Source organism: Pelobates fuscus, chromosome 10 (assembly GCF_036172605.1).
Source record: "Pelobates fuscus isolate aPelFus1 chromosome 10, aPelFus1.pri, whole genome shotgun sequence".
In the NCBI taxonomy this organism is placed as follows: domain Eukaryota; kingdom Metazoa; phylum Chordata; class Amphibia; order Anura; family Pelobatidae; genus Pelobates; species Pelobates fuscus.
In genome coordinates this window covers 92,637,029-92,664,784 of record NC_086326.1, presented here as the reverse complement: position 1 = coordinate 92,664,784, position 27,756 = coordinate 92,637,029, and the positions used below count along the sequence as shown (strand labels likewise).

The window sequence follows — 27,756 nt, the reverse complement described above, 5'->3', positions numbered from 1 at the left end:
TCCGTAGAATATTACATATTCTATGTTCTTATTCATATTCATATTGGGTATGGAATTCTAATTAGTTATAAAGAAAATATGGTAAATTACTATGCTGTACCATGAGAAGTCTGGAATGTTGAAGTATAATGAGAGGATTGAGGGTCTGTCATGGTTGCTGTTACCTTTTTACTCAGGAAAATGGATACCCGCAAAGAGAGAGTCCAAAAAGCTGCATTACTGGGCCTTAGAGTGGCCGGATTTAATGTATGAAAAGAGAGAATCAAAGTCAGGAATAGCTGAGGTCAGAAATACAGAGATATGAATACACGAAAAACAAGCCAGGTCAGGATAATGAAATTACACAAGTCAATATACAAACCAGGTCAGGATATCAGAAATACACAGGCCAATATACATGCTCGGTTACAATACCAGAGGTTAACAGAGTCAAAACAAAGCCAAAGTCAATAACAGGAAATCACAAGAGTCGCAGAAACACTAAACATGTTACTAAACAGAAACCATGATAGGGCAATGAGTTAGTGCCTAAACAGGCTTTAAATAGGTACACTTGTGTTCTGATTGGTGCACGTCATCTTTTTGATCCAAACAGCAGAGGGTCGTCCTCTAAGGGTGGGAGTCATGAAATTTAAATCTAATTAAAGACATGCCCAGGAGCGGGTAGCATCTGAACATCTTTACAGAAGCCTGGAGATCGGTCTGCAAACCAGCAGAGGGAGCCAATCAAGGGACCCAAGGTAAGTCTACTTTATTACCTATACAGGCTGCGCGGTCACGTGGAGTATTCAGGACACTTGACCTGAGGAAAGGAGCAGAGTGGCCAGGTGCAGGTAAGTTTGTGACAGGGTCTTTATATGTGTCTTTATAAGGCCAGGGTTTTATTTAAAAGTTCTGATGTCAATATAGTCATGTCTGTATAAGAACAGTAGACAAAGGAACACATGCTACTTCTACTAATCTTTGGTTTTTCCCCTGACTCTGACTTTCTGGACAACGACGATTACTCTCCAGTGTTGAAGATCTCTCTCTTTGGAACATTGTGAAGCCGTTAACATTGAAGATCGCTCTCTTTGGAACATCTGCTGAGTTTTTATAGTATACATTACTGTTTGCATTGGAAGTAGAGTAAATGCATATTTTTTATTAAAGAACCTCAGATTGCATATTAATATTTTTGGGTGATATAGAAGTATGTTACGACAAGCCATTAATACAAAAAAGATATAGACACATACATATTTATTACAAATATATAAAACATAATCATACTATATATGACCTGAATATATATATAGATATGTGTGTGTTCAAGTAGAGATTGTAGCCGTATTAGTTCAGTGATGTAGATGTATAAAACAGATAACATGTGTATCTTGTAATACCTAAATATTGATTTGGGTTTCCTGTCCCGCTACCAACACTTTACATGAACACTCCCCCAGCGTTATCTTACTGTTCTGTCACCTGTATCAACATTTTAAAAATAATTCCAATGTTTATTCTATCAATATATAAGTACTATGTGTAGACCTATGCTTTCCCATACTCTTATGCACGTATGCTTATATATGTGACTGTACATTTATATTTGTATTTACAAGGTCATGTGCATGTGTGTATATGTGTTTGTGTGTATGTACATGTGTTCATGTGTTTATGTGTATGCGTATACATGTATGTATTTGTGTGTGTATGTATAAAGTGTATATATACATGCATACATGTATGTATATGTGAATAGGTGTATGTGTACATATATATGGGTCTATGTATGTGTAGGCACATTGGTATATGTGTAGGTACATGTATTGGTGCTTGTGTGTGGATAAATGTGTATGTGTGCATGTACATATATTTGGGCATTTGGTTGTATTTATATGTATATTGTATGTACTTGTGTATAGTGTGTATGTTCTTGTGTATACTTGTACATATGCAATACTTGTGTATATGTATATGTACATGCGTGTGAGTGTGAGCCTTCATGCATATCCTATAACTCTTGGATGGGAATTCAGGCATTCTTTTTATTAATACTACCCTTCTAGCACCATTTTTTGCACTGTTCGCTTGTTTTTTTTCTCTCTCTCCCCCCTCTCTGATCTTCACATAAGATATGTACGACCCTCTGCAAGAATGGTATCAATGTTCTATCAAACCTGTCTTATCTGCACTCATTTCGCTTTAACCCCTGTATCACAACTCAACTTTGAATTCTATGTGTCGTCTTGCTCAGAAATGCTTCAGACTTGAGAAACGGAAGGTCTCCCGAAAGCTTGTCACTAAAAAATTCTGTTAGTCCAAAAAAAAAAAAAAGGTGTTACAAGATGCAAATGTTATCTGTTTTTTTACACATATATATAAATACACACATACATAATCTTTCCATCCATTCATTATCTTCTCTGAATCAGACTCTACACTGTGGTTGCTTGTCCAAGCTTATTTGATACACACACACCTTGAGAATCACAACTGTAAAGAAACATATCCTCAATAGTTCTAATTACTGAAGAGATGCATGTTCCAGTTGTCCCTTCTTACAATTCCGAGAAGAATATTAACGGAAGAGAAAACTCAGAGTAAAGATTAGTAGCAATGGCTTTGATCCAGTGTGGGTATTACAGATTAGAAGATTCATCTCCATGTTGTGTATCTATATTAGGTGGTTTTATTCAGTTCTGTAAGATTTTAAGCCTGTCTAAGGATTTGCCCTGCTACTATTTGTTTTCTGTGTAAAGTCTGCAGGCTAAGAGCAATATTTACATTTTTGCACCTTCCACTAAATGCATTTGTCAATACAGATAGAAACATAGAATGTGACGGCAGATAAGAGCCATTCGGCCCATCTAGTCTGCCCAATTTTATCAATATATTTACATTAGTCCCTGGCCTTATTTTATAGCTAGGATAGCCTTATGCCTATCCCATGCATGCTTAAACTCTCTCACTGTGTTAACCTCTACTACTTCAGCTGGGAGGCTACTCCATGCATCCACTACCTTCCCAGTAAACTAATACTTCCTAATATTATTTTTAAACCTTTGCCTCTCTAACCTATGTCCTTTTGTTGTGGTAGTTTTTCTTCTTGTAACATTTTGGGGTTGGGTGGAACTATACTAGAAAGGCTTTTAATGGCTGCCATCAGAATGCGAGCATCTAGGATACAAAGCTAGTGGTAACATATTACTCTATAGTTATTCTAAAAATACTGGTTATAAACAAGCATTTGGAATCTGCCAGAGAAAGGCAACAAGGTCAATATGCAAAGCTAAGTAAATGTAAACATGTTCAGTTTAGCCTTGTTTCCTAGCTACCTGAATAAATAACAGAGTCTGGCTTGAATCGTACACAAACCATCAGCCGCACATCATATACCCCTCCAAATGCTCATTAAGTATAAAAGCATGCTAAGCTTTCTAGTGCACTCTTCTAATAACCCTCTCGTCCTTGTGTACATTAAGAATTGAAGCAGCCTAATTTCAAACACTTTACTAAACAGTTAGAAAACGTACGCGCTGTGTGCATTATCGGCACTGAAAAGAAGACGGCACTTTGGGTGCTGATATATTTCCACATAGTAAACATGGAAAATGTTAACCCCTTAAGGACGCATGACGGAAATTTTCCGTCATTGCAGCACTCCCCTTAAGGACGCTGGACGGAAAATTTCCGTCCAAAATGAAAATTAACCCCTGATTGCCACATTCGCGGCAATCGTGGGGTTAATCTTCCTGTAGTGTGTCTCCCTATCGGAGGCACACTACCATGGGCTGTTTCACTGATTCAGCCCATGTGATCGCTCTGACCGGGAGTCAGAGTGATCACACGTGCTGCAGTGAAACCCGATCTGTTTCCCTGCAGCTCCGTGTGAGCTGTGAACAGCAGAGAGACAGATCGGTGCTGATCTTTCTCTCTGGCTGTAAAAAAAAAGTTAGTTACAAAATCCCACCCCCCCTCACCTCTTTCAAATAAAATTTAACCCCTTCCCTGCCCTTTGATCACTGCCTGCAGTGATCAAAATACAGATCACAGTATTTCACTGTGATCTGATTTTTTTCTTTTAACCCCTGAGGGTTAACTTTTATTTTTTTTAATCCTCAGGGGTTAAATGTATTTAATTAATTTGTTTAAATATTTTAAAATATTTATTTATTTAGCTAAGGTGGGTAGAAGTTAGTGGGAAATTTGGGGATTTACGGTTAGGCTAGTTAGGGGTTAAAAGTTAAAAAAAAACTATAAAAAGTTAAAAAAACTTTTCAAAAGTTTAAACAAAGTTTTAAAATAGTAAAATAAGTTGTCAAACGCTAAATAAAACTTTTTAAAAGTAAAAAAAAACTTTTAAAAAGTTTAAAAAAATGTTTAAAAAAGGGGGAAAATGCGTATTACCGCTACACTTGGTACAGGCTAGCGAAAAAATGATACCGCAGTAATGTTTCAAATATGCCTTTTGAAACACCCTGGGGTGTCTTCTTTAGGAAATGGTATGCCTTTGTGAAGTAAATGGAAAACACAACCTATTAAAAAAATTCCAAAGTGGGGCATGGACCCAGCAAAAAAATTCTACCTTGAATGGCTGTGTCTCAAATGTGCCCCTTCAACGTTGTCATATACTTGGTAAAGGTACATACGAGGGTATTGCTGTACTCAGATGACATAGCGGAGCAACATATGATGTATTATATTGCTGTAACACATATAAGGTTTGCTAAATATATTTTACAAACTCATTGAGTATGTCAAAAAGGCATATAAAAAGCGTATTACCACTACACTTGGTATAAGCTAGCGGAAAAATTATTTCACGCTAAGGGTTAAAATACAACTTTTGAAATACCCTAGGGTGTCTTCTTTAAGAAATGGTATGCCTTTATGGGGTAGCTGGAATAATTAACCTACAAACAAACCTCCAAAGTGGGGTATGGACACAGCGTAAAAATGTAAAGTTTGAAAAAACTTAAATGGCTGTGTCTCAAATGTGCCCCTTCAATGTCCGCATATACCTGGCAAAGGTACATATGGGGATATTGCTGTGCTCAGACTACATAACTGAGCAAGATAGGAAGTATTATATAGCCGTAGCACACATAAGGTTTGCAAAATATACAGTACAAACTCATTGTGTGTGTAAAAAAGGCAGTAAAAAATGCTTATTACCACTACACTTGGTACAAGCTAGCGGAAAAATGATTTCACGCTAAGGTTCAAAATACATATTTTGAAATACCCTAGGGTGTATTCTTTAAGAAATGGTATGCCTTTATGGGGTAGCTGGAATAATTAACCTACAAACAAACCTCCAAAGTGGGGTATGGACACAGCGTAAAAATGTAACGTTTGAAAAAACTTAAATGGCTTTGTCTCAAATGTGCCCCTTCAATGTCCGCATATACATGGCAAAGGTACATATGGGGGTATTGCTGTGCTCAGATGACACAGCTGAACAAGATAGGAAGTATTATATAGCTGTAGCACACATAAGGTTTGCAAAATACACAGTACAAACTCACGGTGTGTGTCAAAAAAGCAGAAAAAATGCTTATTACCACTACACTTGGTACAAGCTAGCAGAAAAATGATCCCCCACTAAGGTTCAAAATATGCCTTTTGAAATACCCTGGGATGTCTTCTTTAAGAAATAGTATGCTTTTATGGGATAGTTGGAATATATAGCCTGCTAAAAAACTTCAAAGTGGGGTAACAACACAGCGTAAAAATTCAAAGTTTGACAAAACCTGCAATGGCTGTGTCTGAAATGTGCCCCTTCAACGTCCCCATATAACTGGCAAAGGTACATACGGGGGTATTGCTGTACTCAGACAACATAGCGGAGCAACATATAAAGTATTATAAAGCCATAGCACACATAAGGTTTGCAAAATATACAGTACAAACTCACTGTGTGTCAAAAAGGCAGAAAAAAAATGCTTTTTACCACTGCTCTTGATACAAGCTAACGGAAAAATTATCCCACGCTAAGGTTCAAAATTTGCCATTTGAAATACCCTTGGGCATCTTCTTTAAGAAATAGTATGCCTTTTTGGTGTAATTGGATAAAGCAGCCTGCTAACATATTTAAAAATAGAATACGGACCCATTAAAACTCTCCATGTAAATTCACACTTAAAAACCTGAACTTATCACATCTCTTTCACAGCACTGTAACTTCACAAAATAGTGTCTGGGTCATACATTGGGCATATTGTTTTACTGAGAAGAGGTAACTGATCATACTTAGGGGGAATTTATGACAGTGGCACTTATCAAATGTAAGAAATACCCAGCGAAAATGCAACGTGTATGTAAAAAAAATTAATTTTTTTTTCTCACCACAAAATTTGAAATAAATTGGTGAAAACATGGTGGCAAGTTAAGGTATAATATATGCCTAATAACATACCCTGGAGTGTCTGCTGTCTCAAATGGAAGGCCTTTATGGGGTTATTTGAACAGTGAGATGGCTATAATGCCACAAATTCAGACATATGACCATCTATGAAAATTCCAACTATAGAAACTGAAATAGCATGGTCTCCTATATGGCACTGTAGCTTCACAGAATAGGGGCAAAGGTATACAATGGGGGTATCGTTGTACTCAGCAGATGTAGCTGAACACAATATGGGGTTCTGTACAGGGATAGCACACACTAGATTTACGAAATACACATTACAAAAACCTTGTTATATGTGAATATGCCAAAATAGAGAAAAAACACAATTTTACTCCAATATTTAGCAGAGATTGGCGGTGAAATGGCTATGCAAAAAGTGTCAAACTAACCTTAGGTAAATAGCCTGTGATATCTACTTTATATAAATATATACTTTTGTGTGGCAATTTTGTTTCCTGTAATGGGTATTAAACTTCCAAGACAAACATACCAACTTCTAAAATTGTTTCACATTGAAATTTTATTTTAGACCTTGTAGTTTGTGACCTGTAACTTTCAAAATAAACTAAAAATCCTGCACATATTATGAACTTGGTAAATCAAGACACATAAATGAATTGATTTTGAATTACTTTTCCTAAGCTGTACATATTATGCACACATTATTATTGCCAAAACGTGGGGAAAAAAGCGTTTTTTTTTTTTTCCACATTATTTTGCATTTTTTTTTTAATAATTGAGAATTTATACATGTATAGGTCACATCAAATTAAAGCCCTTTTTGTTGTCTAAAAAACGGTATATCATATGTTTTGGTACAATAAATGAGAGAGATGCAAATTGCAGTTGAACACAAACAGCAAAAAATGCAAAAATTGCTTGTGTCCTTAAGGGTATGTCCAGCTTCTGAAGCTGCGTCCTTAAGGGGTTAAATAAAATCAAAACAACATTTTTTTTGTTTTTAGTTGACTATCAATAAAATAATACTCAGGTAGATATTGTAATTAGGCTGTCTATGGCTTGAATTTAATGGCAACAATTTGACTGAAGGGTACATGATAAATAATTATCGTAAATCGTGCCCCACAAAAAATTCTAATTAACGGAACTTGCTAAATGTTACTCTGGACGCTGTTATCATTTGTGATGGTTTTCCATAGCATACATTTCTCATACAAGTCTCTGTTTGAAGGAAAGCAAAGTGCTGGTGCAAACATATTATTTTTTGTCTGGGCTACATTTATTACTATTATCACTGGCATTTATAAAGAGCTAACAAATTCTGCAATGCTTTACATTTGGAGAAAACAGAAAAACACAGAACAATATGCACAGACCAATTCAAAAGTTAAAGATCTAACCAATAAAATCTGTTTCATACAAAGTATTTACCTAGAAAGGCTATGACCTTACATATCGAAAGATTAACATGGATAGGTGAGACAAAAAGACGTGATGACCAAAGATTATTAAAGGATCCTTGTAGCCACTGGCATGATGTAAAGGGAACTTGGAGATAATGGAGTGAGAATGTCAAGCAGCCTTGGACGCATGATAAAAATGTATACTGAAAACACGGTGGGCAAGAGGTGTGGAAGGTTGGTGGGTTGGTAATTGGTGAAACTGAATTTCCTTTTTTCAAGGCCCTTGAAAATTTGCTGAGTTTGGTAAAAATTAAGTTTCTATTATGTTTTCAGTTGGATGATGTGGTGGATTGAAGATCTACACGTTTTTCTTTTTTTAATTCTGTGGAAACGTCAGATGCATGGCAGACCTCTGAATAGTAATAAAGTGAGTAAAATTGTCCAGGATATGGCTGTGCCTTTTGGTGAAACCTTTGTAAAAGCGATATGTGTTTCTGCTTAAATTGCCTAGAAGACAGGATCCCCATAACCCTAAACTCATGCTAACACAAAGTACCCGCAGACATAGAGTGTGGGATACGCTACTGTACCATAGGCATCCTGTTCAATGAGGTATCTTTTGTGTGCTGGATAAATGTCACTGAGGTTACTGACTATGCTAGGTTATGCTAGGTCATAGAACATAGCATTGTTCTATAATTTTCCTAGTTAATGGTAACTTATTTAACTGACTTTCCTGTTGAGATTTTTTAAAGTTTGTGGGGAGTGTAGCATCTTTTTATAGAACATTACAGCATCAATGATGGCTTCATAATGAAGTGTTAACACAGATTATCTGCAAACAGTGTGGCCTGCTGTAGTATTGGATTGAGTTGAATAACCCCCTAAAGTAGTACCTGGTGAAAAGGTATAATCTAACTATAGGGATACTATAGTCACCCAGACTGCTTCATTTCCATGAAGTATCCTGGGTGAAGTGGCACTGTGCTTTTAACCCAGCAATATCAACATTATATATATTTTTTAGAAATTGCAATGTTTGCATTGCAGGTTTAATTCCATCGCCACTCGCCAGCCATTAGACGTGCTTCTGCTGCACTACCCATGTAAAACTTGGTAATGTGAAGCAGAAGCCCAAAGGAAATTATTGATTACAATGCTTTCATATGGAAAAGCTTGAATGTGTGCAACGCTCACTGCTCATGAGGATCAGGCTCCTCTGTGAGGAGCATTGGATTAGATCATCATGGAGGAGGTCATGTCTCCTCACTATTGCTGCAGGAGGTAAAGAAGTGAGCAGCGCCATGGGAATCTCTGCGCTTGATAAATGAGAGTAAAGCTTTTTAAAATGAATTTGCATGGCAAACCAAGGGAGAGGAGGACCTGTATTTAACTAGGGGCAGGTTTGTATTCCTATGGTAGTCCTTTACCATGATGAAATAATAATCTCACTCAAATATCAAGACCTATCAATGGTGTTCAAGAAAAATCTAGATTCAAAATAATGACAAAACAATGCAAACAAACACTAACCATGGCAACGTCAGATAAAACTGGGAAGCCTGCACTATGAATTGGAAGAAATGTTAGAAATTGTGTCATATGTCCAGTTGGAATTATTGGAAGACATTCAGAGAGAAAACCGAAAAAAAAAAGAAAGAAAGCTATTTCTGTTTCCGATTCGTTCTTCCATTGTATGATCAAAGCCATCAAGGCCACTCACCCATAGTGGTCTCCATGGACACTCACACACACCCACGAGAGGGGATTCCGAAGCCGTTGTAAAAACTGTTCCAGCCAAAACAGAGCATGTAACCTAGAGAGCAAATTAAAGAGGAACATTACATGCGGTTTTACATTCTTGACGTAAACTTTGAAGAAGTTGGAATACATGTTTATGAAGACTTTTTCGGATTGCAGACAGTTTAATTTCCAGTCTTGCAATCTGTTAGGGTACTATTTTCAGAAAAGGTTTTGAAAGAGAAAAGGGAAGTAGATAACATTATTAGATACAGATAATTAAAGGGGACACTTCTCAGTTTTTCTTTCAATATTATGTTTACTTACCCTTATATTTAACAAATATGTCCAAATATGTACAAGATAAGACGTGACAAGAAAAATTGAATGTTTAAATTCACACCTCTTTGTCATACAAATTGGCACTTCCCTGTCAATCATTGTTACAAGCTCTATCCTTTGCAGCTGGAAATCAGAAACTAAACAGGTAAGAGGAGAAATTAAACAATGCTTTTATTTCTCCTCTTTAATAGCAGCATTTGCCCTGTCTGTACTGGACTATGATCTCATTTGCTAAATCTTTCAAATTAATTTAAAAGAGAAATAGCATCTTACTAAAAGAGGTTAACGCAAGTTATATGTGACAGTTTCCCTTTAAGCAAAACCTTGTCTTCACCATGATATTGCAACTTGTGTTTACTTACAATACAGGGAAAGTGGTAATTAAACAGGGGATATGGATGCCATTTACATTTGCATAGAAAGGCAACACATTTGGGATTAAACAGGTTAAATAACCCTCTACTATTCAAAATATTAAACTAAAAAGCTCTGACATGGTAAATATAAAATATTGTATTTCTATTTTATATTCACCATTTAGGCAATAACAATAGTTATAAACATACGTATCTGAATAAGCATACATATCTAACAAATAGTTCTCATTCTATTTGAAATAATAAAAGTCATATATCATCTTTCAACAAGGTCAAGAGGCTTTTGCTACATTTAATACTGGTATTAAATTATTTGCAGAATTTTCGATATTAGCATAGAATGCTCGTATCTAATTGGCTGCGATGGACCAGACAGAAGCATGTTACCTTCCTAATAAAGATTTCAAGCTATAAATGGAATGCATAGCGAACGATCCAAAAGAAAAGCTCTTTTTATGCTTTCTTTGACGTAACCTGCATATGCACAGCACAAAAGATACAATACATACAATAGTATTCTCAGTGCGCACACAATTTATAATCCGCAACAAAAGCAAAATAACATATTGTCAGATGGTGGCTCAATCATCTGTAGAATAAAACAGGTAATTCATTTGTTCTATTAACCAGTGCCTTGCACAGTGTTGCAACACCTTTTAAAACAATAAGACCAGCATGCCTGGGGACGTTTTATCCTCTTTATGTGTAAACAGTATATTTTTTCACCTGTGATTTAATTAAAATTGGTATAATACTTAAAGGGACACTGTAGGCACCCAGACCACTTCAGCTCATTGAAGTGGTCTGGGTGCTGTCACCCTTTTGCACTTAGTGCTGCAATGTAAAACATTGCTGTTCCAGAAAACTGCAATGTTTACATTACAGCTCAAAGTCTGCCCTCTGTGGCTGTCTACTAGACAGCCACTAGAGGGCTTCCAGAATCATAACGGACTTTTGGTCTGTTATCTGACGCTGGACGTCCTCACGCTCTGAATGAGGACATCTAGCGTCAGAATTTTCCCCATAGGAAAGGATTGATTCAATGCTTTCCTATCGGGAGGTCTAATGTGCGCGTGTCATTTGTTTCACATGTGCATTAGATCCCCCTCGTCACGGGACGGAGGAGGGGGGGGAGCTTTGGCCTAGCGTCGAAGGAGATCGGCGCTGTGATTAGTTAGGTAAATAAAGGATTTTAAACCGTTTATTTTCCCAATAGGAGGGGGCGTGAGAGAGGGGGGGGGCAGAGGGATCGATAGTGCCAGGAATACAGTTTTGTATTCCTGGCAGTACAGTGTCTATTTAAATGTGTGCATGACATTTGCATGTTCCCATTTAGAGCATCATTCAGATTACATAAAAATGAAGAGCGTGGACCAGCACTCTATTATTTAAATATACATTTTAATAAATGCAGTTTTAAAAAAACAAACAAGCAGTATTTATAGGATCTTGCTACAAACAAATAAACATGGAGTGTGTGACAAGGTTCTACATTAGGGATATTAAAAGTCTTTAGCAAATTACAAAAAAAAAAAATCTCAGAATGTTGACAGAATTTGTTTATTGAATTTTAACCTGAAACTTTAGCATATAGCTTCTTCCAAAAATGCCAGCAGACTGCAAACATATCTGGGCAATAATGCTAATATATAGTAAATATAGTTGCTTGGTTTAAACCAGGCATCTGTATTTCAAAAGACATTGCAAACTTTTAATGCAGAATTCACATAAGCCATATGAAGTGTGAAAAGACCATTCTTTCCTATCTTATGCTTCTCATGTGTTTTATACACAGTGATCTGCACACACATGTAGATGGTATTACGTAATCAAACGAGGGCCATTACTGGAGTAGCTGTAAATCAAATCGAAGTTTATTATAATATTTGCAGGACAAAGCAAAACTGACCACGTATCTAAACATTGTTATAATAAAGGGTTTCATTCGTTTGTGATAGAAACATATGTTATGTTTAGGACTTTATTCATTTTGATTTGCAAACCAGATGCAAAACAAGGTCAACTGAAAAACAACAAAAGTCTCTTTAATCCATTCTTTCAGACGGAAAAGTTTGCCAAATGTTTATGTTTGACTATACAATAAGGCATTTTTTAAAGATTTACTCCTTACAGTGCGTGTTTCAGAGAGTTACGTGCCTGAGTGTTCTGCTAAGTTTTAAGTCTGTGTTTATAGCTGTTCTTGATGGTATTTGAGTTTCTATAATGCCCGGAATGTAACCTCAAGTGCACGGCATGCGAAGAGAACAATCATAGAAGTTCAATCAACATCACTTTTCTATTGTATGTGTCCAATTCATTTAAATGGAAAACCTGGAAGCCTGATAGTGGGTGGCTAATCTTTTCTGTACCAACAACCACTTGAATTTGTCCAACCCAAGTCCAGAAGGAGTCCCGAAGGAGTTAACCATTTCAAGATCTGCAGAGTGAATGACTTGGATATAGGGAATTTGAGATCACTTTCTTGGAAGGGGAACATTTCACTCAATGCCATGGGTAACCTTGGCACCTAAGGGATTTTTCATCAACATTTTAATGTTGGATGTGTATAATAGGAAATTTAGTTCACAAAATCAAGGGTATCAAGGTAAGACGATACTGTTCTATAGCAACTCAGGTTCTCAGGGATAACAGATACATGAACACAGTAATACTTCGTACAAACACTTATCACTAAGCTCTGAGACATATAAATACGATTATGATTAAAAATGATAAGTACATTATAGTTTTGTTTAATTACATATATAGTTGGAATTAAAAGGTGCAAGGGTATTTGAGTAGTTTCTAGGTTCATTAGTTTTTTTGTACCTGGAGAAAATTTGTATTGTAAAAAGCATTAGCTTGCCTCTAAATAACATATCTATATATCTCAATATGTGTTTATTTGCTATTTGCTTGCTATCTGTGTATCTCCATTGTAAGACACTGTGCAATATCATACCCCCCAAGCTGCGTGTCAGTTACACAGGCCAGTCCATTAAAGGCACACCATGCAGAGAGCCCTGTTTCACTGCTCTAATGATGCATCCACAATACACTTTTTGGAGACAAACCGGTGGTGGACTGGCCCTAATATTGGGTCTATTCTGCCATAATCAGGACAGTTGGGAGGCCTGAAATACACTGGTGCTCTATAAATACCAACAGCTGCTCTGTTATAGATGAATTAATTCCCATGTCACATTCTATTGTAAGATCTAGTGCCATCCTTCTTTCTGTACCAAACAACTGTATAAATGCACAGAGAGACAAATCTGTGCTTAAGTCAGGTTTTATTTTAAAGAAATCGGGCTAAATAGCAACATAGCGATAGCATATGTTGGCATAGAATAGTATATCCACCATTCAGCAGAAGTGTTTTGGGTGCAAAGATGCAGTCTAACTGCTCAATTATGTGTTGTTTAGGAGTTGTGTCACTTTGTTTATGTAACCCTAGCCACACATTCCCTGGCTGTGAATTTTTTTCAAGGCTTTCTTGTTGTTTGTTTACTTTAGAATGCTATTTAGCTGTCTGCTGGAGCCTACAGCATACTCCTGTATTTTTAATTAAAATCGAATTAACAAAACTTCTAAAGTAAACACACTGTACTGTAAGATCACATTGAAAATAAAACACTTTTTTTCCTGTAGGCTGTGTGAGTCACAGCCAGGTGAGGTGTGGCTAGGGCTGCATAAACAGAAACAAACGTGAATTACCTCCTAAATAGCAGGAAATTGATCAGTGAGATTATAGGGGCATGTTCTATACCCAAAAACTGCTTTAACCCCATTAAGGACCAAACTTCTTGAATAAAAGGGAATCATGACATGTCACACATGTCATGTGTCCTTAAGGGGTTAATAAACTAATGTTATTTAGTTGGTTTCATTTATATATTTGGGAATGCAGAAAAGACCTTATCTGTTCATAATCTTTTAGTTTCTAATTTATTAAACCTCACAGAAACCTTAACCTCTCCTAGATATATCACTACTTTCCATGTTGCAATGATTGTTAGCTATCGCCTTTCCCCCAACTATAAGTGAGGGTATTGGCAATTTACTCTCTCTGTACTGCATCTTTCAACATATCAACCTATCCCCATCTGTCTTACACTTTCTCCTCCATGAAACCCACCTGCCTATTCCAACCCTTTTATCTAGGCATTAATATTAAGTATCACAAAAAGCAATTATTACTATGTCTGATGCCAAACTGGGACTTGCAGGTTGCGGGGAGAGGAGGGGTTGAATACCCAGAGGTGGTACTCTTCAGCCCCAGATCTCTAATTGTAATTGGGGTCTGGAGCGTGATAGTGTTTTTTAATTTTCTTTTTTTTTTTGATCCTTTGTTCCAATAAATCTGCCTTTTGCAATATCCTGAGTGCTAGACCTGACTTTTTTCCAGTCATTTTGTTTGAGACAGCGCATTGAGTAAAATAAATAACTATAATAATGAGAGGGAGCAAGATCTTTTTGCGTATACTATTTATAGAAAAAGATAGGCCGGGTTCACTTGTACAGTAATCTGCAGCCACACACTGTGTTTACTACTGAGCTAAGAAGCTTAAAATTTCCAAAGCACAAGCAGTGGCACAGAAACACACTGCAAAGAAAATAATCTTCCTCCTACTTAAACAAAAAAAGTAGAAAAATCAGTAAAACAATTCTAAATGAGTGAATCAAAGTGGATGAAAGGGGCACTGCCAGTTGCAGTTAGGCAAGATGTACTTTTTTCTGTTTTTCTTTTTGAATTCACTGTATGGTGAGGTGGGTAAATGTTCCTGTCCAAACGGACTCTGCCGATTACTAGCACTATCCTCATCACCCCCTTTCTCTCTCCAATGTTGGAGAGTGGAGTGGAGGTTAAACTGGGAATTGGGGAGAGTTAGCTTACACATTACAGTCAAGAATTGCTGGGGTGGAAAAAAGTTGTAGAATGTTTCCAGTTCATAAATAAAAGGCAATTTCTATTAGTTTAGGTGCAAATGCTTTTTTGAAGGACTGAAAATGCTTAAAGGGACACTGTAGGTACCCAGACCACTTCTGCCCATTGGAGTGGTCTGGGTGCCAACTCCCACTTCCCTTAACCCTGCAAGTGTAATTATTGCAGTTTTTTATAAACTGCAATAATTACCTTGCAGGGTAAGTCCTCCCCTAGTGGCTGTCTACTAGACAGCCACTAGAGGACACTTCCTGCTCCATAGCACAGAAAACCTGTGCTAGAGCGTCGCTGTACGTCCTCAAGCTGTGTGAAGACCTCCAGCGTCGCTCAATTCCCCATAGGAAAGCATTGAAAGCATTTTCAATGCTTTCCTATGGAGAGCTCTAATGTGCGTGAGTGGCTTTGACGCGCATGCGCATTAGGTCTCCTCGGCGGGCGGGATCAGTCTCGCCCACTGGCTGACATAAGAGGAGGAGCGGCGGTGAGCAGAAACCACCGCCGAGGGACATTGACGGGGGTCTCAGGTAAGTGATTGAAGGGGTTTTCACCAGGGATGGGGGGTGGGAGGGAGAGGGGAACTGCAGTGCCAGGAAAACGGGATCTTTTCATGGCACTGGAGTGTCCCTTTAAAGACAAAATGCAGAGAGTTGTTTTCATTAAAAATGTTTCAAGATGGACGTGTTAAATAGAATACCTCATGGTTCTGTTCTGTGTTCACTTCTTTCATTTGCTCATTAATAGAGTTGAACGAACCTGGACTGTAAAGTTCGGGTTCGTACCAAACATTAAGTTTTTTGGACCCCGGACCCGAACACGGACATATCACTGTATGTTCGGGTTGGAGTTCGGTGATTTAATGGTGCGTTTTCAAAGACTGCAGGGCAGCTAATCAACAAGCATTTGACTCGTGTGCCCTTAGAAGCCATCACAGCCATGCCTACTAAGGGCATGGCTGTGATTGGCCAGTGCAGCATGTGACCCAGCCTCTATATATAAGCTGGAGTTGCATAGCACCACATGCACATGAGGTCTTATTAGTGTAGGGAGAGGATGCTGCCGCTGATAGGGACAGATTAGGAAAGAATTCTGCAAACTAGTACATTAGTGGGGTGGGGTGCACTTCATATCTGAGAGTCAAATAGAAGCTTCAAATACCGCGATTACATTGGAGTTTATAAAACTTAAAATGTTTTGGTGCTAAAAAATACATTAGTGGGGTGCACTTAATATCTGAGTGTCAAATAGAAGCGTCAAATACTGCTGTCACATTGCAGTTTTAAAACTTAAAATGTTTTGGGTCCTAAACTGCTAAATAGTATTTTAGTGGGGTGCACTTCATATCTGAGAGTCAAATAAAAGCGTCAAATAGTGTGCTTACTGCGCAGTGATAAACATTCTTATTTTCTGGGTGCTAATCTGCTAAATAGAACATTTTGGGGCGTGCACTTCATATCTGAGAGTCAAATAGAAGTGTCTAATAGTGCGCTTACAGGGCAGTAGTAAACATTCTTATTTTCTGGGTGTTAATCTGCTAAATAGTACATTTTGTGGCCTGCTCTTAATATCTGAGAGTCAAATAGAAGCGTCTAATAGTGTGCTTACTGCGCAGTTGTAAACATTCGAATTGTTTTGCTGCTAATCTTCTAAATAGTACAATTGCAGCCTGCGGTTCACTTCATATCTGAGAGTCAAATAGAAGCGTCAAATAGTGCGCTTATTGCGCAGTTGTAAACATTCGAATTGTTTTGCTGCTAATCTGCTGCTTACATTGGAGTTTTTTTTTTGGCGCTAAATAGTATATCTGGGGTGTTCACTTCATATCTGAGAGTCAAATCGAAGGTTAACTTTGAATCTAATTTACTACATCGGTCACTTGTAATATTGTCTCACACCTACAACACTTGTCACACAGATCTAAGTGATAGAAAACAGATTGATATTTTCTACACTAGAAACTACCAGATAACAAGCTGCTATATTACAACCAGTGATCAACAGCTAAGAGGTACTTCAACAATATTGTAATTCTGGGGCAATACCCTCACAAGTCAAACTGAGAGGTCAGGTTATAGGGAAAACTGTTGCCTGGAGGAAATTCTAAAACAATTTCCATATGTCCTTTGCAGACTTTACATGCTGGAAAAACACAGGTGCCAACTGCTGTGGCTTTCTGCAGTGTGCAGACCTGCAAGGAGGACAGGGTTGAGGAGTGGGTGGAAGATGATGTGTGCTAATCTGCTAAATAGTACATTTTGTGGCCTGCTCTTCATATCTGAGAGTCAAATCGAAGCGTTTAATAGTGTGCTTACTGCGCAGTTGTACACATTCTAATTGTTTTGCTGCTGATCTGCTAAATAGTACATTTGCGGCCTGCGGTGCACTTCATATCTGAGAGTCAAATAGAAGCGTCAAATAGTGTGCTTACTGCGCAGTTGTAAACATTCTAATTGTTTTGCTGCTAATCTGCTGCTTACAATGGAGTTTTAAAAAGTAAATTGTTTATTAAAAAATAAAAAATGTTGTGCAAAATAGTATATTTGGGTATTCACTTCATATTTGAGAGTCAAATTGAAGCGTAACTTTGATTTGAATTTACTACATCGGTCACTTGTAATATTGTTTCACACCTACAACACTTGTTACACAGATCTAAATGACAGAAAACAGATTGATATTTTCTACACTAGCAGATAACAAGCTGCTATATTTAAACCAGTGATCGATAGCTAAGAGGTACTTCAACAATATTGTAATTCTGGGGCAATACCCTCACAAGTCATACTGAGAGGTCAGTTTGTAGGGAAAACTGTTGCCTGGAGGAAATTCTAAAACAATTTGCATATGTCCTTTGCAGACTGGAAAAACACAGGTGCCAACTGCTGCGGCTTTCTGCAGTGTGCATACCGGCAAGGAGGGCAGGGTTGAACAGTGGGTGGAAGATGATGTGGAGGATGATGAGGTCCTAGACCCCAGATGGAATCAAGGTCATGCGAGTGACGTGTACAGTTTGGAGAGGCGCTGGTCGCACAGAGGCACCAGCACAGCATAAGAGGGAGCAGGGTGCAAAAGCGGAGCGGCCGTCCCCTAGCGCTCGTCGGCATGTATTAGCTCGAGAATTACCAGTTATCCAAGTAATACATGTAGCGATCAAAGAATCCATAATAGACTTGAGCGAACCCGAACTGCAAAGTTCGGGTTCGTACCAGATTTAACGATCCATTCGTAGCTTCACAGTGAGGTGGGCAGTCCGGTGACCAGGACCCAGACACTGTCTGGGCGGCGGTCAGACGACCGGGACCCAGAATGCCTGATGTTGAAGTTAGGAGTAACAGTGTGGAATGGATTCGCAGGGTATGGTGCAGGGTAACCGCACGCCCCCTGGTGTTAAGCACCAGCGTTTGCGCGGCCACATACCAGGACCCTGATGCAGCTTCAGTACAAAGAGTACTTGATACCAGAAGCCATCACCAGACTGATCCGCAACTTGGAACAGGATGTGACATTCACTGTAGCGGCTGTGCGCATTTTTGGCGTTGTCACCCTGCTGCTGCTCGCTTGTCTGCGCTGCAGCATAACTTCGGCCTTCCCGCTCAATGCCTCATGAAACTGTGCGAGCAGCAGCAGGCGATAGTGGAGTTTCAGCTGCAGCACGCACAGGTCAGTGGCTCTGCACCAGACTTCCCTCCAATTGATCAGAGTTAAAGGATTTCAAGTGGACTCATTACAATTACAGGGCCTCTAAAGAGTCCTGTATTGTTATTTGTCGTCACTACCTTCCTGCGTCGGGAGTGGGTCATTTGCGCGCCTGCTGCCTTCCTTGCATGTGGTAGCCATTTCTCAGGGTCCCTGTACGGAATGGAACCCTGATTCCCCGTTACCCGTGGTCACCATGGTAGGCGCAGAAACTGGCATCGAAAGTTGATATGGATGACATCCGCATGCAAAGTCGCCGCCACGGGGATGTGCGATTTGCCCGAGGTTCTCTAGAGTCAACAAAGTTCCTGTGCAACTATAATGTCAACAGCTGCTCTGTGGAACAGAGTTGTCTTTTTTTATATGTCCCAATATTTTGGGGGCTACCCCAATTACTATATATATATATATATATATATATATATATATATATAAAAACAGTGTTGGCTACCTCATCCTCCTCCTCCACCGCCACGATCACCGCCTCCTCAACCTATGGGTCACTTAGTATAAACTATGTATACAATAGCAGAGGCTTGTGAAGGCCTTTTCTCCATGCATCTGGAGTTGAGCATTTCTCCATGCATCAGGACTGCAAGAAATGCACCGCAGGCCGCAAATGTTTATTTTGTTGTATGTCCTAATATTTTGTGGGCTACCACAATTAAAAAAAAAAAAAAACATAAATAACAGTGTTGGCTACCTCATCCTCCTCCTCCACCGCCACGGTCACCACCTCCTCAACCTATGGGTCACTTAGTATAAACTATGTACACAATAGCAGAGGCTTGTGAAGGCCTTTTCTCCATGCATCAGGAGTTGAGCTCAGTTTGAACAATGAAAGAGAATACCCTGCACTCCAACCCTCTCTCAAATGGATAATTCTGGTGATCCTCCTGACAGCCATGCTTTAGATTTTGATTTATGTTCTTCCAAAGCTAAAATCAAAGATTCCATCTAGTGCTATTTTATGGCTCAGCTGTATTTTTAATTTTTATGTTATTAGGAACGAAGATGTAACATATACCAGTATGCATTTTTCTTCAACAGAGGATCTCTTATGTAAAATTATCTAAAAATATATATACAATTCTCTGCCTAGAGGTTGTTTTATCAGATTCAATTAATACGCAGAAAAAGGTTTAGTTTTTTTATTTTTTTTTTAGAAGGATATCTTGGGTTAAAGAATTGATTGTGTGGCAGTAACAACTTGGTGAGTCAATGAGAAATCGGTCTGCCACATTAGATCAAGAACAAATGTTTATCTTTTTGCTGCACAATTGAATGTTTTAGTCTTCTGAAAGAACAGCAGAAACACATGTCTAAAACGGTAGGAGTTGGATATTTTTTTTACTTTATACTATTATGTAACACACTGTTCCTCCCTGGCTCATACAGATCCTGTGGGGGACCTTTGATTTGTTTCTAAATAGGATAAATACAGATTTCATTGGAGCTGGACGAGGAGATTAGTTCAATGAAAAATGCCAGGTACATGTATTGTTTTGTAACCTATCACTATCTACTCTTTAATTTTGATCAGGAAATATGAATTGCAAAGGGTTAACATTGTCGGTCTGGCTAAATCTGTAATCTCATTAATTCTATACACTGAAGTGGGCAAATTGATTCTAATTACTGATCAAATTAACAGGAGGTCCATGCACAATAGGAGCATGGAAAGGCATAAGTAAATGAGTCTTTACTGGCCCCAAATTGCTAATACAGTTTTCCATTGCATCCCTTGGCCAATGTTGTTTTTTACATTACGTACAGTGTACTTATTTCTAACTGATAGAATGCTGCTGAAAATATGGAATATACGCATTTTATGTACATTGCGGAGGCATCCTTTTTAAAGATACACCAGAAATGTATTAACATACTGTAATGTAGCAGTTTGAAAGGCACTCCGCAGGTTCCTGTTATCAGTAGAATAATCCATATGATGGATTGTCCTGCATATCTTCTACTTTGGCTAGGACAATAACTGCGTAGAAGAAAAATATATTTATTTATAACTGGTCTCTACAAGGGCCTCAATTACAGACAAATCTGTACATTTTAAGCGCTAGCACTAAAGGTTAAAATATAGACAGCTTTAATCTGAAATTATTAGATTTTTGTATACATGCACAAGGTATATATATTCTTCCTGAACTCCACCTTCAATCATGGATGCCTATCTGCAATTCCAAGACTATAGACATCTACAAAAAGATGCACGTACAGGTTAAACATTTTTTTTATTCTTTTATTGAATTACAAATAATTTTGGCCCTAATAATTATAATACTTTTTTTTTTACCATCCCCTCCTTTTTTCCCCAATAATTCTAATACTTGAAACTAGCTCACACAAAGGATTCATAAAATATAATATGTGAGAAGCAGCAAAGAACAGCACCTCTCGTGTCAGTACCATGGACAGAGTCATTTATGTGCTAGGTTAGAGAGAACATAGAGCGGCTGCAGCACCTTCCCCGTGATCGTGATCAGCTGCTATGTACTAACAATTTAGCAACATCTGAACATGGTGAGACAGTTATGCATAGTCACCCAAGAGAACTTGCTAATAAATAAATATTGGCACTTAAGTCCTATGTCCTTTATCTTCCCAGTCATTAATGGAAGAGATAAATAACTATTTAGCTGTAGATTAAGACTAATGACAACTGACGTGTAAATAAGTAATGACAACAGACCAAGCGCTACAAAGGTTATCTATTTATCTCTTTATGAATGCATATCATTTGGATTAGCTGTAGTAGTCCAGTGATATAAAAGCCAGTATTTCACTATCTCTTTGGCTGGGAGAACATTCATTTACATGGACTATTATTCCAAAAAGGGGTTTTATTAAGTACTCTGATTTCTTTGTTCTGCCTATGAGTATATTGAAATATGTGCATGTTACAGTATTAATAATAATGGCAATAATAATAATGCAACAACATTTTCTTATTGGGTGAATAGGGATAGCCAATTGTCAGGTCACTGTTAGTTATTGGACATTTTGGAGACAAATAATATATTGTAAGGTAGATAGAAAGGAATAATAGAGGTTGCCAGAATTAGAAGGGGTGGGGGGGGGGGGGGATTATATGGGGTAACCCATATAATCAATATATAAGTACGCAAGAAAAAAAGAAAGGCAGTCTAGAAAAGTAAATATTGAAATATCATTTTGTATGATTATAACGTTGGGGAATAATAATAAAAGGAACCAATGTAATCAGTAACTCCCTCATTTAAAAAATATAAACCTATCTTGTCATAAGTACATGTTGTTTAGGTTAATGCTAATGGCAAAAAAAGAGCCCCGATGATTGTTTTCCCCTTGAAGAGTCGCCTGACCGGCAAAATTATTGTCATCTCTCTATTTTGTAGCCAGATCTATTACTTAGCCCACATGGCTTTCTTCTTCTGGGAGTGATTGCAGTACTTTGCAACCTGGCTGCACACTTTGTTCTATACCTCTACCTGTCATCTCTTCTTTTTTGTATTCTAGCAGGAAATTTTTTATCCAGAATGTTGTAGCATGATTGGAATGTCTAGTGTTGTATAGGTGCCCTCCAAGGCACACTCATGGACAGATTATTAGGGGCTATATCTCTCCTTCTGCATTCCCTCTCCCTGCAACCTTGCAACCTCTACACCTGGTTCTGATAGAAACGGACGATGATTTGGGTGCTTATTATTTGTTTTATGTAGAAACTGCAAGCCTCTGCCACTGCCATTAGCATTACACCAAACAACATGTATTTATGAAAGGATAGGTTTACTTTCATTCAGTTAGGGTGTTACTGATTACATTGGTACATTTTTATATATAATACAATGGTTTTATAATCATACAAAATTTAATAGCAGTTATTTTTCAATATTGACTTTTCTAGGCTGCCTTTTCTTTTTTTTCTCGTGCAGTTCTGGAGATAAAGTTGCATTTTGCCACCCTTCACTGCAAGATAAAAAGCTAATATGATTAGTGTTTTTTGGCATGTATAGTGGGGGTTTAGAATGTAATCTGAGACATGGCTGTGTTTATTGTCCTTTATTAGGCCAGTAGATGTATTTTAGTCAGCTCTTTAGTCCGAGTCAGGGCTTAGTCATGGAAAATAATAGTAAAAGGTTTCGTCATTTAATGAGACAGTGTTTCCCTTGCTGTATCCATTATGGGTTGTGAAGAGATGCACAAATGTCAGTATTTTAACAGACTGCAGTATCTTTTTATGGAATATAGCCCCTAGAGTGTGTTACTGCGAGAGGGTATGTAGCTAAAATAGATAACCAGAAGTATGAGGCTATTTTTAGTTTGCCTCAATCTACACGTTATTCACCTACTGTTCCCATATGTCATGCATGCGTCGTTCGGATTTTATGTTTATGCTCGTCTTGTTTCCTATAAATAATTATAATTGCATAATTATATTGAATTGCACATGTATGTACACATACATTGTATAATAAACATAAACAGCATACACAGGTTATCAGATCTTTTTCCTATGTAATTTAAAAACAGCTCTGAGTTCAGCTTAATTCCCCCATTAAGACCCTACATTTTCAAGGACTGGTAGGTAAGTTACATGTTCCCTCTACATGTCATTATCTCCCTTACTCTCTGTTACTCTCTCTTCCTATGTGTGCCATTGTCTTTCTTCCTCCATGTCACTGTCTGTTCTCCTTTCTCCCTATCTCCCTATCTTTGTTCTCCTTTTTACAAGTAGCACAAATTTCCTCCCTGTTATTACCTTCCAATACTCCTGCAAAAAGAAATAACATCTAAGAAGATATAGGAATTAGGGTTAGTCGAAGAATCACACAGGAAATAGAACTTGCTAAAGAGGTACATGGAACTGCTAAAGGAGCTACTAACTTCTTTATAGGTTACTGCCGAAAGTCAACTATGAGAACTCCAACACAACCTTGTGCTCGTGTGCAATATAGACAAGTGGAAAAAAGTATTATCAACTGACTTAGGAGTTGTGTGATATTGCAAATGGAGAGGAAGGCATTTAGGAGAATAGTTAAATGTAACATGACAGTACCCTCACGGAGACTGTCGCTATAGCCAAGCATAGAAGGAAATATGGTGGGGAACTTGAAGACCAATTGAGAAACATGAACGTTTTCAGAAGAAGTAAAAAGCCTCTCTATTGTGTCTTATCCTCCTTTACCTATATACAGGCTCTGGCACACTTTCAGATAGAGAGGCGGGAGAGAGCAAGAGAAGAAGAGGGAGCAGAGTGACCAGAGGTAAAGAAAGGAGAGAAGTTAGAAATAAGTGAGAGGAAGAAAGAGCATAGATGACAACACCACTAAAACGTCTTAATGTGAATGTATAGTAGTGATAATTGGACATGGCATATCCTATTATGTTGCTGCATGGAACAATTAGAAATGGGAGCAAACTGTTAGAAAAACACATCAAAATTATAATTATTTGGCACAGGAGCTGCATGATGTCACAATTGGTGCGGAGAAGTAGTGTTGACATTGTTGGAGACAGGTAACACTGGCCTTTTTCTAAAGTATGGTGGGACAAGGATCTCTTGACCATAATGCTGAAATTTGCAAACATATTGTAAAAACAAAGCTTCTTTTTCACTTTATTTTCATTTGCGTACCTTCGAATATCAATGGACTTTAAAAAAAGAGAAAAGAAACATGTAGAACCCATAAGTATAGCATACAGAAACCACAATTAAACTATGGCTGTCAATACAATCAATAATCCCTTAACTACCAACGGGACTGCCACAAGGGTTCTAAAGGAATTTAGAGAAGTGCAAGGGTTGTATTGGCCCAATCAATAATTAATTTACCATGACAGCTCCTGATCGAGATTGCATGTCCTTTGCTAGGGCCTTGTTATTAATGACATGGTAGAACGAAGCGAGAACCAAAGAGTACTAGCCATGCTTGATTTGTTCTTTTAAGATTTTTTGTCTGTTATTTTGCTCCATAGGACAATATTGATTAATTATTTGTGTTATCTAGTTGTGCTGCTGCTTTCCCTCCCTATTGTACTCACATACCTATGCACCATTCATTTAAATGCAGTAATTATTTTTGAATATATATTTTTTAAGAAGGAATGACATGAGGAATGGGTAAAGACACCAAATTTGTGAATGGGTATAGACACCAAAGTTTTTTTTTTTACCAGTATACCTTACAGGGTGAATGCATTGTTAAAGGAACACAGGCTGGCCCCACCTTCATGATCTCAGCCAAGTGGGAGGCTATTGCACATACACGGCAAAACACTGTTACGTCATCTCATAAGATGCATTTTTTCTAGGGTGAACGCTCATGCAGAGCATGTAGGTGCTGAACAACAGTGCTGCACACTAGTGACTAGAGGTGCTACTGGCCAGCAATGTAAACACAGCCTTTTCTCTGAAGGCAGTGATTACAATCCTAACACAGCAGGCACCATAACCACAACATTAAAGGGACACTATAGTCACCAGAACAACTACAGCTTATTGTAGTTGTTTTGGTGTCTATAGCCTGTCCCTGTGGGCTTTTTGCTGTAAACACTGCCCTTTCAGATATAAGGCAGTGTTTACTTTACAGTCTTGGAACACCTCTAGTTGCCACTCCTCATTGTGCCGCACAGACATTCAACGATTACACGCTCTACATGGAGGTGCTGAATGTTCCCCATAGAGATGCACTGATTCAATGCACATCTATGGTGAGATGCTGACTGGCCAGTGCAGCATCTGGCCCTGCCAAGACCCTTCTCCTGGGATGAGAGTATCAGAATTGACAATCTCAACCAATCCAATTCTTTCTTATGGGAAAGCATAGTGATTGGCTGAGATCCTCAATTCTGATTATGTCAGCCAATAAAAAGGATCAGGAGCCAGTGTTGTCAGACCCATCCTGCACTGAAAATAAGGGGGGTTTTCTAGTTATTTAAGCAACATTTAAGTGTTTCTTTTATTGTTTCTGGTGACTATAGTGTCTCTTTAAATTAAGATGACTCACAGAAAAACATATAGCAATCCTACCCTCATGATCAGTATTGACATAGCTTGTTTGAGCAGGCCACTCACCTCACCAATTTCTGTTTCTGTTCTGTTCTCCTTGTCTTGTTGCTACCTTTAGTCCACCTATTATACAGCATTGCAATATATGATAGTGCTTTAGAAATAATAATAATAAAAAATAATAATTATTATTATTGCTATCAGATTGTGCTATAGTAACATTGCATTTTGTCTCTCCGTAAGCAAACACAGGAAGTTTGCACAGTTGCAAAAGTTAAACTGTTTGGAATTCCTTATGTCACCTGTCCTCATTGTTCTTTAATCTGATGGTGGTACAGGGGCGGACTGACCGGTCGGGCACTTTGGACATGGTCCGAGGGCCCGGCCGGGAGGGGGGCCCGCCGCCCCTTTAAATGCTGCAGCCGCCTGAGCGCTCTCTTAAGAACCTCAGGCGGCTGCAGCTTCTCACCTCCCCTCCCCGTAGCGTGGCCGAGCTGCTGTGCGGTCCGCGGTGCCCGGCCGGAGTGATAGGAAGGTGCACACTGAGCACCTTCCTATCACTCCGGCCGGGCACGGCGGACCGCACAGCAGCTCGGCCACGCTACGGGGAGGGGAGGTGAGAAGAAGGAGGGGGGTGAGAAGAAAGAGGGAGAGGGGGGTGAGAAGAAAGAGGGAGGGGGGATGAGAAGAAAGAGGGAGGGGGGATGAGAAGAAAGAGGGAGGGGGGGATGAGAAGAAAGAGGGAGGGGGGGATGAGAAGAAAGAGGGAGGGGGGATGAGAAGAAAGAGGGAGGGGGGATGAGAAGAAAGAGGGATGGGGGATGAGAAGAAAGAGGGAGGGGGGGATGAGAAGAAAGAGGGAGGGGGGGATGAGAAGAAAGAGGGAGGGGGGGATGAGAAGAAAGAGGGAGGGGGGTGAGAAGAAAGAGGGAGGGAGGAAGGGGGGAGAAGAAAGAGGGAAGGGGGAAGAGGGGGAGGGGGGGTGAGAAGAGGGGGAGGGGGGAGTAAGAAGAGGGAGGAGGGAAGAGTAAGAAGAGAGGGGAGGGGGGTAAGAAGGGGGGTAAGAAGAGGGGGAAGGGAGGTAAGAAGAGGGGGAGGGGGGAGTAAAAAGATCAAGGGGGGGGTAAAAAGATCAAGGGGGGAGTAAGAAGAGGGGGAGGGGAGTAAGAAGAGGGGGAGGGGTAAGAAGAGGGGGAGGGGAGTAAGAAGAGGGGGGAGTAAGAAGAGGGAGGAGTAAGAAGAGGTGGGAGTAAGAAGAAGGGGAGGGGGGAGTAAGAAGAGGGGGGAGTAAGAAGGGGGTAAGAAGAGAGTGAGGGGGGAGTAAGAGGAGGGCAATTGCCCCCTCCCCTGTCCGCAGTCACCGTGCGGGCAGCCTGCAGGGGAGGGAGGAAGAGAGGACCCGGGAGCTCAGTCTTCAGCTCCTCTGGGTCCTTCTTGCGCGAGCACAGATCGTTGCCGCGGTTACCATGGCAACGTTACGGCTCTTACGAGAGTAAACTCTAGCCCTGGAGCTACGGGCTAGAGTTCACTCTCAACACTGTGACCACCAGGGATTCCTGGTGGTCGCAGTGGTGAGAGTGAACTCTAGCCCCATAAACACACTGCCCCCACACACCATACACATCATACACATTCACACACTGCCCCCCATACACACACCATACACATTTACGCACATTGCCTCACACACACATACACTGCCCACCCATACACACACAGCCCCCCATACTAACATTGCCACACACATACACAGCCCCCTCATACACACATTGCCCCACACACCCAACACATTCACACACTACACCCCCTCACACACACTGAACCTTTCACACACACTGCCCCCCTAACACATTGCACCACTGCTCCTAAACCCTACTACAGCCTCATATCCCAGC

At 39.2% G+C, this 27,756-nt stretch overlaps 1 protein-coding gene across 1 annotated transcript in view; it reads right to left on the bottom strand.

Annotated features, from left to right (window-relative positions):
• The window catches only part of RASGEF1A (RasGEF domain family member 1A), a 385,023-nt gene that overhangs the window by 208,211 nt on the left and 149,056 nt on the right, over window positions 1-27,756 (bottom strand). The window contains exon 2 of the mRNA XM_063434053.1: window positions 9,485-9,577. The gene's annotated coding sequence lies outside the window, so the exon portion shown is untranslated. The remainder of the gene's footprint in view (window positions 1-9,484; window positions 9,578-27,756) is intronic.